The sequence below is a fragment of the Pezoporus occidentalis genome, unplaced genomic scaffold (genome assembly GCF_034315485.1).
Source record: "Pezoporus occidentalis ecotype Australia unplaced genomic scaffold, CSIRO_AGI_Poc_V1 ctg165, whole genome shotgun sequence".
Classification (NCBI taxonomy): Eukaryota; Metazoa; Chordata; class Aves; order Psittaciformes; family Psittacidae; genus Pezoporus; species Pezoporus occidentalis.
The window spans coordinates 1221270-1240229 of NW_026913477.1; the positions used below are offsets into that span (position 1 = coordinate 1221270).

An 18960-nucleotide genomic window follows, 5' to 3' on the forward strand; every position below is an offset into this window, starting at 1 on the left:
CTGCCACCCCCCTCCTACCCACATCCTCCCAAGAAACACAAACATCACCACCAGCTTTCCTAAAAAATCCATACATTGAGGTAACTAAAACCCAAATACTTTGCATTAAAATATTTATGGAATCTGGTCTCAAGAAAAAAAAAAAAAAAACAGAAAGCATTTTCAATACTTTTCTTCACCACCCTCTTTTCAGAGAACCCCCAGAGACATTGGTAACCTGACTGATCATCTGTCCATCTGCACACAGTGACTGTCTTATCTCCCTGCCACAGAGAGGACAACTTCCTTCACTTTCATCACAGAACAGAATCTATTTCAGAAATCAAGTGCATGTGAGTGGGTATTTAATTTAAAAACAAAAAAGCAGCTCTCCATCACCACCACACAATACTACCAACATTGCTACTTTTCCTGTGAGTCAGACACCACCCCCCTGTCCACGGGCTGCAGACAAAGTGGGGAAACATCCCACTGCAGCAGCTGTACCTGCTACCCCAGGATAGAGTTTCTTCCCCTAAACTCTTACATCTCATCAAGATTCATTAGATGCTGCTGGGCCATTAAAACCAGATAACTCTTAGCAGAATTCTTAGCATTTAACTGCTATACTTAATCCATTAATCTCCAATACATTTTAGAAGAGTTTTCTTGCTGTGTTATTTAAAAGGACTCCTGTGGATTAAGAATCAGCTTTAAACTAACATACTACCTGAATCATTTACTAAGACAAAAACGTTTTTACCAATCATCACACTGCTATTCAATAGCAAAATTACTGCACATGTTTAAAAGCATTCTGCTCTAGGGAAAACAGGCCAGTATTAACATGAATGCATTAAGCCTAATTTTCATTATTGTGGTTGAACAATGCCAAAAGTGTACATAAAGATAAAAATTTTAACAGCTTTGGTAAGCTAATTTTGGGTTTGTTTTTTTTTTTAAAGAATAAAAGGACTTTTATTAACCACACAATGAAATTAGCTTTTCCTTTGCTTTTTCTTCAGTTTAATAAGGTATGGCTTTCAAACTATCAGTTTGTCTTCACCTGCAATTTACACAGTACTCAGATAAAGAGTGTCAAGTCTCTGAACACTAGAAACAGTAGACATTTAAATTTTGTAATTAGCTCCACTGTTCTCAGCTCCTGCAAGATCAGAGGTCACCAGGAACCACCTCTTCCTTCTCGCTGACAAACATCTGCATACAAAAATGTGTCAGAAAAAAAGCAAAATGAAACAAAACCACCCCAAACCCCAGAATACGAAGGATGCAGCAAGGCAGCAGAGTCAGTGGAGAGGCAGGATAAGAGTGCTCCAGCACTCCAGGCTTTGCACTATAGAGGCCAGGGAGAGTTCTGCTGCCGATTTAATTGACATCAGGATTTAAACCTACAGCATTTGCTTCTGTAATTGGACAAATACTCTGATTAACAATAAATAATTAGCTCATTTTAAATGGCCTAATCTTCTTTGTGCACGACGCACATCCCAAAAAATGGATTAGTGCGGGGTCTGATGCTGGAGCCTCTCTAGCATTAACGGATTAAAGGCCATCCATCTGAACTCACAGCTAATTGGGATGGCCGTGTCCCCTCAGCCAAATCCACTTGTGCTTGTGCATGGAGGGGCTGTGCCTGCCCACTGTGTGCACCAAGTGAACGGCTTCTGTTGTGGTGAGAGCCACCTCTGTGTGCAGTGCGCATTTTCGGAAAGCCAAGCACAAGGGCGTTCCACTGGACATCGCTGTTTAATAACCCCAGAGTCACAACTGCAGATGTCTACATTAACACAGGGTTTGAGAGGGTAGCAGATGGTTAGGAAGCTCTTACTGTGAAGGCCCTAATGATTTCCAAAGGTAAAACAGCAAGTAGCTTTTACACATAAACGATACTCACCATATGGTAAGCACGACTGAAATTTTAAAAAAAAAATTATTACAGTTAGATTGAAAAGAACCAAAACCAATTAAAGCTGAGCTTTATGCTAAAGATTGGAAGCAGTTTTATCAATAACATTAATGCTGCCAGAAAGGGGAGAAGGGCACACACCAGAAGAATAGTGTTTTAAAGTGCTAGACACAAATCCTGTTAAAGTTCAGCTTGCTCCACTGAAGATACACCCAAAGATGAGGCTGGCATTCCAGGCACCAAAACCGATAAACAGACATACAATCAACAGAAAAATCATATTTCATTTACATGGTTTCATTGATCAGTGAGGTGACATCTACTGCTCCGCACAACTCCTAGAACTGAAAGAAGCACCACTCGGTTTGATAGCACTTAACTTCATGCAGTAAAATCAAAATAATCACCTGTGAATCATTAGATTATCTGCCACCTCTTAATATAATAAGCAGTTAGATTACATGGCATCCCTCAGTTCATTAAACTAAGCCCACTCAGTGGGATGCAGTCTGTCCAGTAGTTTACTGAATCCTGTCTGTCATTCATTCTTTCCTTTGTCACAGATCTGTGATGAAAAACCATGTAAAATATTGGTTTTACCAAAGCTACTCCCAAATTTCTACACTTTAAGGTAGCTGGACTTTTGCTAGATGTTATATGAGACAGTCACAGCAAAAACCCAGACCTAAGCACAGTTCTGGTCTAGTACCATTACGAGCTCCCAGTTCTGCAGAGGACTGTCAACAAATCTTCCTATCTTCAGCAGGTCCAGTGTGAGTTGTGAGTGAACCTTGTGCAAGTGATATGGAGCTTTTGCAGATAAATTCTGCTTTGATTGTTCAGGTTCACTAGAAACCAAAGTGAAACTCAAGAGATGCATATTAAATCCAGGGGGAAAGATGTCTGCATGCATGCACCCATGCACACACTGAGCACCCAGCCCTCCTTCCCTTCCTTATTTTGTCCCTATGCCGACTCCCCACATACCAAACCCCAGCTCAGAGGGGTGCACTCACCAGTGATAATACAGGATTCAGAAGAAAACTCCACAAGGTTCCACCACGCTCTTCTTTATACTGTGAAACACTGACCCACTCCAAACATCAGCCCTGGACAGGCTTTTTGTTAGGGACCCAGGCCCCTGCCCAGGGCATAATTCCACTAGTCCCATGCTCTGAAACAGGGTCTCCAGGCAATGCTGGAGTCCAAATAGACAGTCTAGTTCTGACAAGCAATGTGTTCTCTGTCTTCCAGTACCAGAGCAGACAGCCCATTCACTATGGCCCTGTTTTGCACTATCTGGGAAGGAGACTGGACTACTCTGCTGGCCAGGCAAGACCTGTGACAAGTGCTTGGGGAGGCACTGCCACCACCTCCATTTGGAACTGTCAGATAGAGGAGTTTTGGATGCCTCAAAAAAAAACCCTCCTCCATCAGGTTTGTAGGGGACAGAAACTGAATTTGCCGTCTTGCTGTAGATGGGAGAGGGAATGGGATTATAAACCATCCTCTGGGGAAGAGAGGGAGAAGTTAAAGTATGTTTTATTGATTCTTTCATTTACGAATGTAAGTGGGTAAGTGATTTCAGCCTCCAGACATTTCTCTCTTGACTTTTACATATTCTTTCAGGGATCAGAAAGTTCATTGTTTCCTTCTTTCCCAATGATGCAGGGGGATAATGAGAGACAAGGAGCACTCAGAGGGCAAGCATCTAGAAACAAACCAGTCAGGCCCAGAGCTGCTCTAAGAAATTTTTGTTGGCTTCCCTTTTAGTACACACTCCATCCAAAGGAGAGGCGATCCCCGCAAAAATTCAGGTCATTTAACAGCAGCTTAGGGCTGAAGCAGAACATTAAGAAGACAAGTGTGTACATCCCTGGGGTGTGACAGATGGGGCACACTCAGTGTTACTAAATCCCATTCCCTTCCTTTCAAACAACGTGCAGTGAGTCACTGTTACACTATGGCATCCCGTCACAGTGTAGAAAACCTCTCTGTAGTAACACCAGATACAAGTCACACATCCATCTCTCCATGTTAAGTACTGTGTGGCAGGAGTATGAAGACAAACATTAAACCAGCTTTCATTTCCAGGTAGGAAGCCACCATCCCTTGCTGCAAAGCACTGTGGTAACCCATAAGCAACTCTGACACCTCAAGTGCTTCATTCTGATGGGACAAGCCCAGGACAGGCCAGCACCACTCATGCTGCTCATAACAATCCTGAAGAATTTCTAATTTCTCCCCCAGATTAGCTCATTTGGAGGACTTCATACATTCATTGCAGACTTCCCCATCAGCCCCACTGCAACCCCCCAGTGCATAAATGGTCTCCACATTGTTAATTACTATTCCATACTTCCTTAAAGACTGTGCTTTTCCCCAGGAGCAAGTAGACACATCACGGTCAAATGCACAGGATGCCCCAAAAGATGGGCTCAATCCTGTGCACAGGACTGAGCAGACATGAGCCACTGCACTTGCTCATTAATTATTCCCAACCCACTATCAGAGCCCAGCTCCAAGATGCTGCTGTTCTTACTCCTTCATCCTGATTTATACATAGTAAAGATGAGTACTAAAGAAAACATGCCATGAGGATCTTACACTTTTAATTATTTTATCACAGCCTTCACGTACCCTTTTTGGATATTATTACCCTGGAGAATACGCTAACAACCTTAAGTTGCTGACTAATTAAGTTTTGGTATACTCAAAAGCTGGTTTTTGCACACTAATTAAATTTACAGGCAGTTAGATTTGACAGGTACTACAGTATCTGCCAACGCGCCTTCATAATCCGTTAAATTATTAACTCTGAGGCAGCAGGCCATGCCCACAAGGGCAGGGAAGAGCTCCGGCAGCACAGCTACCCCAGCAGAGCAGCATCCAGCAGCCCTGTGCCACAGGGAGCTGGGGACACATGGGTGCCCTCCCTAGGCAAAAGCAATGGGTTGCAGTAGGGGGCACCTCCTGCCCCCCATATCTGCTAGGGAGACATCTGAATTTCCACTCAGATCCAGCCCTTAAGGGATGGCAGAGGCTGGGCAGCAGATAGGCACAGCCTCACTTCCCCCTCCTGCTACCCCACCAACAGGCAGCAAAATCCCCCAGAAACACAGCTGCCTTGGACTGCAGACAACGGCCCTCTCCCCTGGCTCTGGAGAACTGCACCTCAGGATAACTCCAAAGGCAAGACAAGCAGCAGGCTCCCCACCAGATACCTGTCCTCAAAACCTCTTCCGAGCGCTGGGCAGGGAGGTGCAGCCGGCAGCTTCAGAGCTGCCATTGCCACACTGCTGTCTGCAATCGCAGCAGCCAGATAAATCTCCCAACACCACTCCTGCGCTATCACACCTCAGGCCCTCTGCAGACAAAACATTCATTTAGCAAGTTATATGATTCGCAATGTCAAATGCCTTCATAGTTCCCTTAGGACAGCTGCTCTTGCTATTTCATCTGTTAAACATTTCCAGAATCCAGAAGTCCTCAGGGAGAAAAGCAGTTATTTTGACTAACTGCTCCTCCTCCTCAACTAGTTACTGTGTTAGCTTCCTCCCACTCAAACACCAGGAGTTGATTAAGACATACGGATTATCTCAACACTACCAAGATTTTCAATTTAGAAAGTGAAATATTGACATTCTTAATATCACATTCCTCTTTCACTCAGAAGCCCTTCCTCACATTGACACTGATCCCCACTGGAACACAGAGCATCGAAGAGACTGTGATTCAAGGGCAGGTGGGTTTTGTACATGGTTTTTGGTTGAAGTTGCTGACAGAGTTCAAGCCACCACAGTTTTTTTTCTGAATTCTACCAAGAAAACTACTTGCAAGTGATTCTTATTTATGGAAATCTTTGGGTCATAAAAAGAATTATTCATTTCTACATTAAACTTAGAACTTTACTTTATGGTTTATGGTCTTCCTCCTTGTTTAAAAGAGGATTTTGTAGCATGTTGGGTCTCTTTTCAATATAACATAAAAACAACACACACAAAAGAAAAGCCAGAAAGGAAAAAAATACATACTGGGAAATCCCTCATTTGGAAATCCTTCAGGAACACCTCAGTCTTTAAAGTAAAATCTTATTTCCTGTATGTAAAACTTTGAAAGCTTTGTTTTGTTCTAAGCAGAGGAAAGGCAAAACTTGTTTTGAACTGGAATAGAAACTGAATTTGAAGTGTGCAAAGTTTCCTACTAAACAGAAATCCCGAGTGTGGACTGGCCCTGCTGGGATTCTATGAGCTCCCATAAAGCAGAACCACCAGTATCCCATCCACTCATGTTGGCATCCCATTTCACCAAGGTCCTATTTAAGATTGAAGTCAAGAAGAAAAATCAGAGTGAACCCGACTGAGCTTTTATATCTCAAAATAGGGGGTAGATGTATTTAACCAAGTGTGAACTCATGTGGGACATTTCACAATAAAACCACATACTCAGACTCAGATGCTACCCCACATTTAGAGGAATGTGGACAAAGGACCACTTTTAAATGAAAAACACGGGAACTGCAGTTGTGACACTGTGCACTTAATACATCACAACGTGCATCTACCAGTATCTGTAAAACCCAATTTCAGGACTTTAAAGAGGTGTAGGGCATGGGACAGGCTGCTTGGCTGACCTGGTAAGAGGACTCATACAAAGCACAAGAAAGTAAAAGGAAATGGAATGTAATTGTATGCCTCTGACAAATCATAAATGAGCAGCCACTCAGCAAAGGCATTATTTCAGACAAGAGACAACATCTGAAAACGTGTCATCTCAAGCAGGATGTTACCAGGCGGGGAAAGGTTCCATCCTGACTGGAAATCCTCAGCACACTGGACTTGAGGCCTTTGGAGAAAGGAATCAAAAAATTATATCACAACAGCTACAGAATTTTGGAACAGACAAGTTCTGACCAAGCACTAATGTAAATACACTGACATGTAAAACAAGCCATGCTCCAAAATGATTGTGCAGCTGCCACTCCTGAATACTCCACATGATCCAAGAGGATTAACAAGATTATTCTGTGGGAGATAACCCCAGAGATTCTTCATTCATCAGCAATCCTCACTCCTTGACATTTTGAGGCCTCCCTCAGTTTAAGCAGTTTTAGTCAAGCTCTTCAGTCCTCAAAGCAATGCCAACCTCAGCTTTGTTTTTAAATCAAACCTGTGTTAAGAGCCTTCTATTTATTCCATACAAATACCAAGAAAACCCAAGGAATACACGCCTCTCTTCCAGAGCCCAGTGACAGACAGCAAAAGGATCGAGTCCAGAAGATAACTTGATCTCACTACAGTTACAGCCACCACCACAGCCTCCTGCACCCAGGAGAACAAACATCCTGCTGCTGAAACCTTTTTACAGTTCTACCCCGACAAGGAGAGCTGTAGGCCCCAGAACTGCTTGTAGCTGACATCTCTAGTGCTCCAAGCCACCATTTCTGAGGCAGTCACATGAAAGAGACAGAAGTGGTTGTAAGGCTTTATGTATTGATGCCAGCCATTGGTTTGGAGTCAGTGAACCAAGAGAAACACACATTGAGATGTACTGAAACAAACAAACTAGAAACAAGCCTGAGGCAAAGAAAAGAGGCTTTTATATATTAATTATACTCTAGCTTTGGTTTCTGCCTTGAATAACAGCTATATAATGAAATTCAGTAAGCATTCATCTCAGGTATTGCAGAAATGTGCAAGTCAGTCAAATGACATCCCAGCATCAGGTTCAAAGTCTTCAAACACAAGAAGCTTGCTTGAGGCAAAGAACCAGCATTCATCCTTGCTTTGCTGATGCAAATCCTCTTTACCTTGAGAGCAGTCCCTCAGCTTCGGCAGTGCTGCCCATGAGAACGACATGACAAGACCTTTGCTCTCAAGTGCTGCCAACCCACCTCTGCCACAGCTCTGCCTGGCACCCATCACTGGATGATGATCAGACACCCCCAGCAGCATGTTACACCCATCTCTGGCCCGCAGCAAAATGACTCCTCAAGGGCAGCCAGTGAAGACTTCGGGCCAGAGCTGCCAACTCCAACTTCAGGAGTTCAGTCCTGCTTTGAGGCAAGTCAAAGACAACAGAGAGCAAAGCCCAAAGCTGCGTTCAAGAAAGGGCTTTGCTTTTCATATGCAGTACATTTCACTGAGACAAAACTGACGCTAGGCTGACAGGAGTACAACCCCAAGAGCCTCTTTAGATACATTGCAATGACCCTGTATCTTTTTAATTGTAATCTGCCCCTTCTTTGCATTTGCTGACAGCCCAAGGGGGGCACGCAACATTGCTCACCAAGGCACGTGGGGATCTTGGAGCATCCTAAGTTCTGCAGGCACAATGTCTTTGAAACGAGAAGTTCTGCCCTGATGCCCCCTGCAGCCTACATGCACACCACACAGCCTGAGGTTTTCCTTGAACATACTGAGCCAAGGCTCTGCTTCTGCAGAGTAAAAAGAAAATGGGTCTGAATGTAGGCTGAAAGCACAGGAGGAATTTGATTGATTACTCAGCCCCTTTTTTGTATTTAGGAAAGAGCATCCTCTGCCCCACTGATTGATATTTTCACTTCTAATCTTAGTATCTCTTTGCTCTTCTGAGAAGCCCACTTCTCTGACTTAAGTTGCCTCCTTGGTTCACCAAGCCCAACTTTTCCCTCCACCTCTCTACCAGTCAGAGTTTGCAAGAACAAGTATTCTACAAGTCTCATGGAGTCCAGTTCACAGGAGCTTCCAGGTGTTACATGGGCTGTTGGAAGCCCAAAAAGCTGCTGGAGTTCTCCAGTAAAAAACAGAGCCCTGCACACAGTGGAAGGACAATCATGGCAGCCCCACTTTGCTGTGCTTGGAAGAGAGGGTGAGGCTGGCTCTGCAAGCATCGAGGCCTCCGTAGGTTCATAGGTTTCAAAGGAATTTGGTAATCACTTGATTTTGCCGTATCAGCTTTCTCCCAACTTCCACTTACTTTCCTTGTTCTGCAGTTCTCCACAAGGCTTTTCAAGGGAAGAAAAAAACCAAACCCAAAGTACTGAGCCCAGGCTCCAGGCTAGCTGAGAGCTTCTTGTTTACCTTGGTAAGCACTGTGCTCAGCCAAACTCCTGTGTTCCAGGAGGGAAGCTCCCCTCCTCTTGCGAGGCATCGTGAGGACACAGACCAAGATTCAAACCCAGCTGTGAGGAACAGCATGCTGAATGAACAACCCACTCTCCACAAATGCAGCAGCTCTCTTCCATCCACCTCCTGAGTCCTGGCAACATTAGTGGCTTTGCTAAACTTTTCACTTCCTCTCCTGCTTCTTCCTTCCCTCATCCATCAGGCAAACACTCTCGCAAAGAGCCTCAGGTCCACTTAGGTTATATCGTGCCTTTCTCCCTTTTTTTTTGTGGCTATGCATTGGTTAATCTTTTCAATAGCTGCACTGAAGTTAATCTACACTCCCAAAACTCTGCAAGTGAAGCCCAGGAATCTTTATTTCCTGAGGAAGAACTTACAGCAGAGAGAGATACAGGCTGTGAATGAGCCAGGTGCAGCTCTAGGCATGCACACAGGTCCTGCAAAGCTCTGACATTCCACTTACTACAGCTTCAGCCTTTCAATATATGCCATACATATGAGGATGTAATCCTGCACTGTATTTCCAATTAGTACTGCAATTAAAGAAGAAACCATCCTCACTAAAAGTTTAAAGCTCTAATTCTGAGTACACACAGGCCATTGTCTCTTTTGAAGTCATCCTACTGATTTTTTTTCTTTTCTGTTTAGTTACTCCAATATGCAACACTTCAAGTAAGAACATCCTCCAGCACAGAGAAGCTACAATGGCTTAATAAACCACTAGACACTGGTGCATTTATATTGTTTGAAGGCTTATGAACACGGATTAGCAGATGAGGTACCTGCTAATTTAATGACCCTCCAGCCTGGGAAATTCTTCTTGCCTACAAAAAGAACACGTTCTCTTATTAAGAACAAGCTCCAGCAATCAGTAAACAAATCTGAACTCACTGCCACAGCAGCAGCTGTCACAGAATCACAGAATGGTTTGGGTTAGAAGGGACCTTAAAGCTCATCCAGTTCCAACCGCCTGCCACAGGCAGGACTAGACCAGGTTGCTCTAAGCCCCATCTAACCTGGCCTTGAACACTGCCAGGAATGGGGCAGCCACAGCTTCTCTGGGCACTCTGTGCCAGTGTCTCATCACCCACATGGTGAAGAATTTCTTCCTAATGTCCAACCTGAATCCACCCTTTTTCAGTCCTCTATCAGCACATTATAAACAGCGCTCACTCCCTAGGCTGCCCATCCCATTACAGGATCGGGGAGAGGGGCCATGTGTGGGTTCAGGGGCCATGAAAGGGCTTCCAGGTGACCCTGCGTTACCCAGCTCTGCTCTCAGAAGGTGACACCGCCGGAAGCAAAGGGATAAACAGAAACTTCTCTCCATTTAGGTGCTGGAATTTTAAGTAAAGCTCCCAAAACTCCCCAAGGCATATTGCTGCTTCCATCAAAGGGAGCCAGTAAGCATGACTGATAGTCTGATTTTCAGTGGTGCTTCGGTTCTGCAGTTCTCATCAACTGCAGTGCAAGTTGTAGGTACTCAAGGCCTTTTCTTTCCTTTATAGGATAGAACATTTTAAAATGTACTGCAGTCAACAAGAATCGGGAGGTAGAGCTCTTTGAAGGCTATGAAGGCCTTCAGCACTTATCAGGAATCACATTGTGACTTTTTTCTCTTTTTCTCTTTTTCTCCCTACTGTCAGGAACACTGGAGCCCCTTGTTACATTACAGAAACTAGAAAGAGAAGATATAACAAAACATGCCCTTGGACAGGAACACGAATAGTGCAGGGAGCCTCCAAAACATGTATAAAACACAGGGAAAACCCATGGTCTCTCTGGAATGTTCAGTCCTTTCCTTCTGTTTCCCACAGGACAGTGGAACCCACACCACCATTTCAAAACTCCACTTTATCCCCTCTTTCAAGATTCTGTTTGGTTAGAAGCAGACCTCTTTTTCAGTACTGCCAGAGAGATCTCACAACAAAGTCCTCTCTCTGCCAGTACTCCAGGAATTAAACAGTAAAACTGAATTATCCATTAAGAGGGTTTGAAGTTTATTTGTTTACACAACGAGAATTACTTTTACATTTCTAATTAGGTAGCTATTAACTAACACAGGGAAATCACAGCCGCATGTGAAGTCTTGCTATCAGCACAATCTTCTGAAAAACAGAGCTTCAGATTTACCAAGAACAGCAAATTAATCATGGCAATGTGTTTTTAAACCATTGAATGCAGAAGCCATTGGGGGGGGGGCTTTTGAAAAGTTCTTTGAATCAACATATTTTCTCTGTTCATGTGAGAGCTTTAACATAGGCTTGAATAAGAGAAAAAGCTTTTTCAAATTCTTCTGGCATTATTCTATATATTACAATCTATGAGGTACACTAAATTAAGTTAAAATTAGGTTATGCATAGTCATTCTTCCACTGTTACACAGGGAGAAAAACTGCTCTAATATTCAGAGGCTGCTAGAAAGTCTTTAACCCCTTCTGAGCTAACACAGCAGAGCAGATGCTTGCTGAGTGTAACAGGTCAGAGACCCCACCATGTCCAAGGAGACCTCAAGTGCTTTATCATCACTCTGTGATCCCCTGGAGAACAGATTTTCTCATGTAGTGTTCCAATACAGTGCAACACCAGAGAATTCAACTCTGACATTTTTAAATCAGCTGCATTAAACATATGCTTTTTTTTTTTTGACCCTTTTTTTCTGCTTTAGACACGTGGCTTGATGGGCTGTTGTCAGTATGGAGGCACATAAAAGTTAACAGACCAAAGGAGCACAGCAGCGATGCCTTTAGAATAGCACTTGAGAGCAGTAATACATGACTGTACCATCAAAGACTATGGCAGAAAGTAGCCATAATTTACAATCTCACACAGGGACTCAATTAATCCTTCCTGATTTTGGAGTCCTTTACTACCTGTAGGAAACTGCCATACTTTATGGTGTCAGCTAGCAACACAAACCATGTGGATTTGGAGTCAAACTGTGAATGTTGCAGACTACATGACTAAATGCAGAAAGATCATTTATAACAGAAACATATGTTTCTGTAATTCTGGAAAGCAGGAACCCAAATTTCTCACTTCCTATTAAAACACCCTCTGCTCCCATGACTTTTCTGTTTATATCACACAAAACAACTTGAACAGGTACCAGAACTTGATGTCTAGAAGACTTCTCCAACCTCAGTCTCAGTGTGTGCCCTGAGGAAGATAGCTGGCAAGAAGCTGTTGGTGGCCGTTACTGATTCTTCATAGCCAAATGAAGATGGGAGATGATGGAGATCTTCAGCCTGTTAATTCCTTCCAACAACTCAGACTACCAGCTTTTTTGGCAGAGGCATCCTTCACACACGTTTGAGCACAATGAATTTGTTTGAATGGGACCCCATTTTTTCTAGCTATTTGAGAATATTCCTGCTTTTGCCTTTTACAAGCAGATGGAGATGCTGTTACCACTCTTGTAGCATCCAACCATAAGGTTCCAAGAACTAATGTGCAGTCATTACATAGCACTGGGTCTCTTCACCCTAACAAACTGCTTCTTGCAAAGAAGTACCTTTAAATATATACAATTTATATATATATATATATATGTATATTTGCTGCTGCAAAACTAAACAGGACAGCACTCAGATGGCCAGTAAACAAGTGGTCAGGCAATCCCATGTATTGTCTTGCACAAAGAAATTAATGTGTTCAGTCAGGCAAGTGCTGGAGAATGGCACCCAACTCACAGCAGAGGAATTATCAAGCAATCTTGATCCATGGTATAGTTCTTCAACGCTCAAACCACCATAAGTGCATTAAAAGTTAATCACAAATAATACCAGTAAAATACTTGTTTCTCAATTTTAAAAAAATAGCCCTGCCAGGAATTGCAGCATTCCTGCTCTGCTGTACAAAGTGATCCCAACGTTTCTAAGTAATCTTAATTAATGTTCTGAGAAATTATTTTATCATTATCACTGCAAGTTCAAACAATCACCTTAGGACAGGCTATGGCCCTCTCATTAGTACTACTGAAGTGTTCCTAGTCCTTCACAGAGCTCCAGTCAAATACAGAAGAGACTATGCCAGGTCATGATAACCTACAGTTTAAATGAGGCAACAATTCCTACCTCAGAGGTTATTTTATAACTACATGTACTTGACAGAAGGCAGCTGTTTACCGAGACAGTCAAGTTCTGGTTTACAATTTCATTTAGCTTTCCAGTTGCAAAGGCAGCTTCATGAGCAAAGCTCAGCAGGATACCACTACAGCTTTGCTTCTTTATGTCATATCTGAGAAGGGTTCCAGGGATAATGATTGTTGAAAAATGTATTGATTTGATTCCAAGAAGCTTCCAAGAATCTTAAAGATGCTTGAGGAATTGCAATTGGGAGTTCCCCCCAAAGGATTTGTCTTTGAAATATTAGTAGTGATGTACTGTTTTGTGGGCTACACCACTTCAATTAAAATTCAGATTTTGTATTTGGAAACAATGCTGTGGTGGTATCCAAATGGATAAGCATTAAAGGGCTTTTTTATGTAGATGCACTGACAGAACCTACATAGCATGCCTGAATTCAGATGTGATTGTTTGATCAACCTACAGCCAAGGTGTCATTTTAGGGGAATTTCTGCTGCCACATCTACCACATTAATAGGTTTGACTTTGATTTTAATGATGAGCTAGGTCCCTATAAAATCCACTGCAGCACAGTGGATTCATCATTCATCATGATACTACTGAAAAGGCAAAGATCCTTCCTGGGGATTTACTGTGATATATTTCTCTCTCCACTTATTCATTGCAATGCCTGAGGTAGAAGCAGGAGAGGGAGCTGTCAGAATCTACTTTTCCACTGATAATTTGGCTCCCTCCCTCTTGTGTTCTCACCTCAGCAATTTGTGGCACACATTAAATTACACCAGCAGGGAAGTTTCAGCTTCCAAATACTTCAAATTTACAAAAATACAATCATTAAGTACTCATTACTTAAATGATAATTGCTGTCCATTTGCACACACAATAGTCACAGTCCAGAGGCAGGATACATGCGTGGGGACCTGCTCTGCAGTCATCTCACAAGCAGGGTCAATGGGAGGTTCTCTGCTGCAAGTGCCAACACAACTGGGCACCACAGTAAGAACTGTGTTGTTATAGGCTAAATAAGGAGCTCTGCTGCTTGATCCTGTGGGTTACGAGGTAATTGGCTTCTGAATAACCGACATCAGTGGATGTTTTCACAAAATCACACCAAATAGCAGTGGCTTGGCACACAGAAGAAGAAACAGCCCCATTGCTACACAGTCATGTTTGTTGATTACTAGCTTAATTCCACCATCTTCAATAACTTAACAGAAAGGAAAAAAAACAAACAAAACCCATAGCCTAAGGTTAGTAGTAAACCCTATCAAATAACCCTGCAATTTGAAAGCTAAAATGAAGTACTGGTCTTCCTTCCTCGACACCTTCACTTAACAGCCCTCCTTGCTTCCTGCACACAGTAACACCTTTGAACCCCACTTTAGAATCCCACTGCCACCAAACCCCTGAAATTCATGTCAAGGGGTTGATTTTCTATCTTTGTACACCCCAAACCCCCCTGACCTTCTCCAGCAAGTCAAATCTACAATCAAGTAAACATTTCTTCTAAAGCCTTAGTCTTCTACACATACCAGTGATAAAAGCCTTCCCAGTTCCCTCTGCATAACATCAATCCCATCCTCTCATCTCTCGACACAGCACTAACTTGCAGGCATCCTTAAATGACCTTGGAAACACTGAATCCCACTGTCCCAGAGCAGTAAGTACAGTCCTCTGTTTCTTCAATTTTTTAGGTTCAAATATTTGATTTCTACAAAATAAATCTTGTTCCATGATAGCTCTGCTCCCTCCAGTACAGGCTGTGGAAACCCTATGCACTACCAAGCATAGAACCTAAGCCCAAAGCAAGACTTACACCGAACAGTACTCCACCTGCGAGGATCAGCTTCATTCCAAACCCTTGTGTATCACTAAAGCAACACGGTAACTATCAAAATACTCTTCACAGGCTACATGCATTCCTGAGTCACCCAGCACAGGCTAGCACTTTCAAAACATACTCCCCAAAAACAAACATTAACTCAAAACAATCTAGCAAAGCGGTACTGTGACTTGCACATACGCAGTCACGCCGGGGCTAATCAAACTGAAGCAGAACCATCTTTTCTATGACATCATACACTCAAATAACACACATCCAAGCTATCAGAAATGAAGAACAGGGTGAAGCAACAATGTAAATTATATCCACTGCAAATGCAACAAAGCTTTACTAAGGGCTTGGTGAAAAAACTTGCACCAGAAGGTTGTAACCAAAAGTTCTATTTAAACCACACAAAGAAGGTGTGAAATGCATTAAGTTTGCAGAGAATCAACATGGGAAACATTAAATTCTTTCATTAGAAAGAATTTATCACAGTCCATAACAAAGACATGCAGGCACTGATGGGAAAAGCAGCTCTAAACAAAGTGCCACTATACAGGAGACAAAACTCTGACTCCAGGGAAGAGCAAATACCTGAGAGTCCATTTCTTCCCCATCCCCGTCTTAATGGCAAGTCTCTTAAACAGGAACACCAATAAACTTATGAACTCATAGGTGGAGTGAGGAAAGTCTCACTGCTCACAGTTAAGGGCACTAATGGACTGGACAACACTAATTTTCAGATGGGCTCCTTCCCCCCAGCAGTGTCACAGGCTCCAGGCTTTCCATCTCCCCTGGTAGGTGATTTCTTACATTGCTAGCCACTTGCACTTGAAGAAGGAACTAAAATCACTCAGAAAAAGTCTTATTTGGAATAAGCTGTTAACAAGCTACATACACACACACAAAAAAAATTAAGAACAAAAAGCAAATATATATATATATTCCAAATAAAAATTAGGCTCTTAATACATCTCCTCCTCTAGGCAATTACATGGGTAAATTAGGTACTGAACAAATGAAGCAGTTACTCTAAGTCCATTTTTGCAATACAATTCTTCCAGAAACAGTAAATTACTTTGCGTATTTATCATCTGTTATCTGCAGAAAAAATGTGAAAACTCATTTCCATAAATAAATTTATGGAAATGCATTTACCTAATAATATTTACCAAATGACACTGTTCCCTCTGCTGCTTGTAGCAAACTCAGTCACAGCGACTAAGGATGGGTTTGCCTTATTAATACAGCTCTCTGCCTGTGTATTTTAAATACCTTAGAGCACAGTACCATCTGTGTGTATTCTACTAATGAGCTACTTCTTAGACTGAGGAAGGCCAGCCAGCCAACACCGATTACTCAGATGGAGACTGCCTAATTTTTAAGCAACTAATGAGCTCCTCTCTCACTCCACATAACAGCTTCCTCTGGTTAATTCTCCTGGCATATTATGGCATATTCTATTCTAAAGCAAGCTTTTCAGAGAAAATAAAGAGGAACCCAACACAGTCAGGCCCAGTTCCTCAGAGCAGGACCCAAACCCTGTGTGTGGGACATGGGCTTGAGAATTCCCTGCTGGGACAACCCTGAGCAGAGCCTGCACCACTGCTCCCCGTCTTGCAAAGGGAGCAGCTCAGCCCTCTCCCTTGCTCTGGTCTGTTTGGGGCACTAGGATATCATCTTTAATAAGGTATAAAAGGACAGAATGGAAGAGCCAGGACCATGCTTACACGAGACCTGTGATAGTTTTATTCTTCCTCACCTCCTAGTCTTTTGTGAAAATCCATTTGTGACTATCACCCAGTGCCACACATCTCCACATCTGGAGATCACCAGCCGTGGATGCTGCAATGCTGAAGAATCACCAAGCAAGATGATTGGCTGCTCCCACCTCATCCCTTATCTGACTGATGTGATTTGAACAGGTGAGCCTTAAGGGACTATTAGATTATGCAAAAATAGAATTCCCTCTTCTGCCACTCAAAAATATTCCTTAATAACCTAAACAAAGTTTAAGGAGATCAAAATTACATTTTACAGCTCCCTGTTGGAAAGCACTGTAGTAAAGTATAGAATGAGTATTAAATTATCTCAGTAATTACATTGATAATGCACCACTTTCATGTGCACGATAAAACCATTAAAGAGATCTGATTTTTACAAGTATATTATTACAAATCATGATTCTGAAAGGGCAACCCTATGTGCAGGAAAGGATGTGCTTGTCTTGCCCAAGCCTGAAAAACACACCCATGATAGCAGTGAAACTACTATACAGAAGAGCTTTCACTCAGCTGCGCCAGCAAAAAAAACATACTTGCCTCCCTTGAGGATACTCATATTTATCAACAAGACATTTAATGTAACATTTCAACTTGGTTTTACACTACATTTACAAACCATTCTACAATTGGGGAATTCGTATTTTTAAGATCTCACGACCAAGCTACCCAGCACATTCTGCAAGAGGCTTCACACAAGAGCATGCTGGACCACCAGCTCTTCACAGGGAATTGGTGTCCTTCAAAGCAAGCCACAATTGCAGCTCTTTAGGAAGGACAGCAAATGGAACAGTTCATTCGTAGACATTTCTAAAACTGGATTTAATAAAGATCCTTTCTTCGGTAGCTGAGTTTTACACTTCCCCCATGTCAGGTCCACAGCAGTTGCAGCCAGGCATCCCAGGTGGCTGGATTTAGGTTTCATCTCTCATGCTCTAAGTCAGAGGCATGTTTTACAGTTGGAACAAAACCATTTGCAATAAACACTGAATGGCAAAGAGCAAATTTAATCACCCAATCCAGATGAGAAAATCATAATGCTGTAAATAATATGATGTAAAGTCACAGTGAATAGGAATTATGTTGACCTACATCAGAAGTCAGCCAAAAAGCTTCAGCTTTCAATCTGCTCCAATAAAGCTGAGACACTCCACTCCTAAGTGCAGTTTCCACTGTAGCCCCGATTTGCCTAAAATTACAGATGTCATTTTGAATGGAAATTTTAAATCAAAATGTCATTAGTGATACACATACTATCATTTTTGATTGTCTACATCCCACACCAATACTCACACCTCTCTGGCTTTACAGAATGGGACAAGATTTTCAAGGTCACATAAAAAAAGAGTAATAGATTCAAGGGCTCAAATCTACAGTGTTTTCTTGGCTTGAGTTTCAAAGTTGTGTTTCTAAAACACAAGTACCAGAACAAACAGATTTCAGAAATACCTTAAAATTGGTTTATTTTCTCAACAAAATATCTTTTGCAATAGAACCCTGCAAATCAAGATGAAAAAGCAGGTCCAGGAGGTTGTCCTCCTTCACCAGGGAGGCGTGCCAGGGAGCAGGGATGATGGCTCCAGATCCACTTCCAACTTGGAAGCCAAGGAAGCCTGCAGAATAGCCTGGCTCCATGAAAGAGCCCTCACTTTCTCAGTTTTCATATTTCTTCTGCAGGCAACTTGAGAGATTTGACATAGACAACTGCTTTCCAGCAGGCAATCCCAAAAAGAGTAGGGTCCTGACCACCATATGTTCCAAGTCTTCCAGACACTTCATCCAACATCCATATCAGCAACCCCAGAAGTCCTAGAGTTCAGCTGCAACTCCTCAATGCCTCAGAGATACGGAGCCTGGGAATAGCCCTGCCTTTGGTTCATGTTCCAGCAGTTTTCCATCACTTATTAAATGTATCCATCTCAGGAAATTTATTGTTCAAAATGAAATTGTGTCACTGAAAACAAAAAATAATCTGACAAGCCCTATTCTGCAGAAAGGGACTGTTTCCTGCATTTTACCATTAACGCAAAGCTATGCGAATGCTTATCTCTCACATTACCCTTCCCCTTCTAGGCTCACCCTAATATATATTTGACAGAAAAGCACGCATGAAGTGGCTCTGCACACTGATCCAAATAACCTTCGGATGTGATCCTAAGGTTATTTGCAAAACAAAAACATAACCCTTACATTCAAGAACAAAGAATTCCTGTTGTCTTCCAAAAAACCTGACCTGCCATATTAATATCAGTCT

At 42.4% G+C, this 18960-nt stretch overlaps 1 protein-coding gene across 14 annotated transcripts in view; it reads right to left on the reverse strand.

The window, feature by feature from the left end:
* The window catches only part of IL1RAPL2 (interleukin 1 receptor accessory protein like 2), a 388687-nt gene that overhangs the window by 326432 nt on the left and 43295 nt on the right, over nucleotides 1-18960 (reverse strand). The gene's annotated exons all lie outside the window — the stretch shown is intronic.